This window comes from Arachis stenosperma, chromosome 4, assembly GCF_014773155.1.
Source record: "Arachis stenosperma cultivar V10309 chromosome 4, arast.V10309.gnm1.PFL2, whole genome shotgun sequence".
Taxonomy (NCBI): domain Eukaryota; kingdom Viridiplantae; phylum Streptophyta; class Magnoliopsida; order Fabales; family Fabaceae; genus Arachis; species Arachis stenosperma.
In genome coordinates this window covers 37,012,774-37,016,828 of record NC_080380.1, presented here as the reverse complement: position 1 = coordinate 37,016,828, position 4,055 = coordinate 37,012,774, and the positions used below count along the sequence as shown (strand labels likewise).

Genomic DNA, 4,055 nt, shown 5'->3' with positions numbered 1-4,055 from the left:
AATGAGCGAGGCTAGTAGCTTTTTGCTTCTAAACAGTTTTGGCATCTCACTTTATCCTTTGAAATTCAGAATGATTGGCATCCATAGGAACTCAGAATTTAGATAGTATAATTGATTCTCCTAGTTTAGTATGTTGATTCTTGAACACATCTACTTTATGAGTCTTGGTCGTGGCCCTAAGCTCTTTGTTTTCCAGTATTACCATCGGATACATAAATGCCACAGGCACATAACTGGGTGAACCTTTTTAGATTGTGACTTAGCTTTGCTAGAGTCCCCAATTAGAGGCGTCCAGAGTTCTTAAGCACACTCTTTTGCTTTGGATCACGACTTTAACCACTCAGCCTCAAGCCTTTCACTTGGACCTGTGATGCCAAGGCATCTTAGGCTAGTTTCACTAGCATTTTTCTGTTAGTTTTAGTTGTTTTATGCATTTTCTTGAGCTTAAAGTAACCAAGAATGGTTAAATGAATAACAAAGCAATGAACCATCCAAACAGTATGATTTTGATGCAAATTCCATGAGTTTTTAGTTATATTACTTGAATGCTATGAATGGAAGATTTCTCATGAAATTTTGCAAGACTTTGATGCAGTTGTTTGGATGATTTCAGGGAAGAAGAGGTTAGGCAAGGAAGCAACAAAATCAATAAAGGAAGCTTGAATATCACATGTGGAGTTTAAGTTCCAGTTTAAGCTTAAACTGGAACTTAAACTGCCAAGCCATATAATGCTGGGAACTATCAGTGGTGTTTAAGCTCCAGTTTAAGCTTAAACTGGAGCTTAAACGCCAAAATCATGAAAGCTGAGGAAAAGCTGAAAGTGGCGTTTAACCTCCAGTTTAACCTTAAACTGGAAGTTAAACGCCAGAAATGAGAAATGCACCAGGGAGCCATTTCCACGTTTAAGCTCCAGTTTAACCTTAAACTGGAGCTTAAACGTGTTCGACCAAAATTCTCCTCCAGGGTTGCTTTCTTCATTTCCACGTTTAAGCTCCAGTTTAACCTTAAACTGAAGCTTAAACGTGTTCGACTACTTTACCCTCCAGGGTTGCTTTCTTCCATTTCCACGTTTAAGCTTCAGTTTAACCTTAAACTGAAGCTTAAACGTGCTTGAGTTATACCACCTCCAGGAGTGTCCAACGTTTGAGTTCCAGTTTAAGCTTAAACTGGAACTTAAACGTGCTTCCACAAAAGGCATCACTGGAAGTGTCTGCCGTTTAAGTTGCAGTTTAAGCTTAAACTGCAACTTAAACGCCACTATTTGAAAAGGTTTCTGGGCCAAAGATATTGCAGTTTTAAGTTAGCAATTGAGCACAAACATTAACTTAAACGTACTCTGGTATGAAACCCAATTGAATATCATGGTTTATGGGATTGGGCCTGAAGAATTGATGAGTCTGGAATTTCAATTTGTTGAGTCATGTGTCATTACTTGATTATCACTAAGTTGGCTCAATGAATGTTACAGAATTGGATCAGCAGCCTCATCAGGATTATGGATCATAAACCCAAAGCAAAAGGAAATCAGGGAAAGGCTTCAAAGCCCAAGAAACACAACAGAAGCTCAATTTAGAAAGTGTATAAATAGGATAGAATTTAAGTTAGTTAAAAGACTTTGGATCATTTTTCTAGTTTTCATACTTTTTGTAATTGAATTCAGAGCTATGACTCACTAAACCCCCTTTCATTGGGTTAGGGAGCTCTATTGTAATTCAATGAATCAATAATAGTTTTTATCTTCTTCTTCAATCTTTTCTATTGAATTTTTGTTAGAAAGCTTCTCAATCTAATTCCATTGGTTAGTTGTCTTGGGAAAGAAACTATCCATAATTGGAATCCTTCGGAACCTTGGGAAAGGAATGGAGGATTCATGCTAGAGAAGCTTTCTCACAGTGAATTGGATTGGGGTTTGGATGGATATTGTGACATGTAATCCTACCAAATTGTGGTTCACGAAACTGTGTGGTATAATCAGTGATCGAGCGTCATCTCTTCTTATGAACATTTAAACCAAGGGATTGGGAATTTGTTTGTTTTTAGAGAGAATTGGTGAGCCAAGGGATTGGGATCCAATCATATAAGATTGCCAAGCGAAATTTAATGAACGCATTGGTTGAGGAAGGGATAAAAAATGTTTTGATTCGGAGATCTCAATATCTCCTGAAACCCAATGAATTCCCCATTTCTGATCTACCACTTTCTCTTTACATTCTGCAATTAAATTCATGCAATCACCCCGATCCCTTTTTAATTTCAGCAATTTAGCTTCTCGCTCTTTAATTCATGCAATTTAAGATTCCGCAATTTCAATTTCTTGCCATTTACGTTTCCCGCCAATTTTTCATTCCGCAATTCTCATCTAAATCTTGATTCCGCTCAACTAGAACACACTTCTAATCCGAATTGCTCACTCAACCAATCCTTGTGGGATTCGACCTCACTCTATTGTGAGTTTTTACTTAACGATAACCGGTGCACTTACCGGAAGGAATTTTTGCCGATCGTGCAATTTCCTAAAATCGTAGCATCAAGTTTATGGCGCCGTTGCCAGGGATTGGTTTTCGATTGACAATTCTCAAATTGGAAGTTAACTAGATTGAGCATTTTTCTTGTTTTGTTAATTCAGTTCAAGTTACTTGTTGAATTTTAATTTCTGCACTCTGTTACTTGCTTTCTTTCTTTATGCCTTTAAATTCAAGCAACTAACTCACTGACTCACTAACTATTTGAATTAATTCCTCAACTGCTCTAACCATACTCTTCCATTAACCAAGAGTATTTCACTTGTTTGTTGCCTGTGCTGTGTTCTTGTATGACAGGTAGGAGAGGAGAGACATCAACTCATCCATATACCGAACCAGAGAGGACCCTTCATAAACTTAGAAGGGAAGCAAGAGGGAAGAGAGTACTGGGAGAAGAAGAATCCGAAGGAGAATCTGAGGACAATTTTGAGGAAGCTCTAGATCTCAACATGGATAGAGAAGTTCACAACCATGAGAGAGCTGATGGAAACAATGCCATTCCTGAGAGGAGGGTTCTTGGTTCATACATAAACCCAACCTCTGGGAATTGTGGTAGCAGCATTCAGAAACCACCCATTCAGGCCAACAATTTTGAACTCAAACCACAGCTAATATCACTGGTGGAGAATCATTGTTCATTTGGTGGGAGTGCTAATGAAGATCCAAACCAACATCTCACAAAATTCCTGAGAATTTGCGACACTGTGAAGTCCAATGGAGTCCAGGAAGATGCCTATAAACTGCTCTTGTTCCCATTTTCACTTAGGGACAAGGCAGCTAAGTGGCTGGAATCATTCCCAAGGGGGAGCCTAACAACCTGGGATGAGGTGGAAAGCAAGTTTCTGGCACGTTTCTACCCCCCACAAAAGGTCAATAGGCTTCGATCTGAGGTTCAGACTTTTAGACAACAAGATGGTGAAACTCTCTACGAGGCATGGGAGAGGTTCAAGGATTTGACAAGGAAATGCCCACCAGACATGTTCCATGACTGGGTGCAATTGCATATTTTCTATGATGGACTTTCTTATGAATCAAGGAAGGCTGTAGACCATTCATCAGGAGGTTCATTGAACAGGAAAAAGACTGTGGAAGAAGCCATTGAAGTGATTGAGACAGTGGCTGAGAATGAGTACTACTATGCTTCAGAGAGACACAACACTAAGGGAGTCATGGAGCTGAACCATGTTGATACAATTCTAGCCCAAAACAAGGTGTTTGCCAAGCAACTAGCAGAGCTCACCAGGAAATTAGAAACAAATCAAGTGGCTGCAATACACACACAAGATCAAGAGGAAGTAAGCACTGAAGGAGGTGATTGGGAAGAGGCCAACTATGTGGGAAATCAACAAAGGCAACCATATGATCCACATTCTAACACTTACAACCCAGGCTGGAAAAACCACCCAAACTTTGGGTGGGGAAACCAGCAAACCCAACCACAAAACCACAAACCTTACAACCCCAACCAACATAACAATTCCACATACCAAAACTCCAACCAAAGATCATACCAAGCCACACAAAACACTTAC

General features: G+C 39.5%; 1 non-coding gene across 1 annotated transcript; it reads right to left on the bottom strand.

Moving 5' to 3' along the window:
* Positions 1-3,398: 3,398 nt before the first annotated feature.
* LOC130978637 (small nucleolar RNA R71) lies at positions 3,399-3,502 on the bottom strand. The gene has a single exon (XR_009086258.1). It is a non-coding gene; the product is annotated as a small nucleolar RNA R71 (small nucleolar RNA).
* Positions 3,503-4,055: the final 553 nt, after the last annotated feature.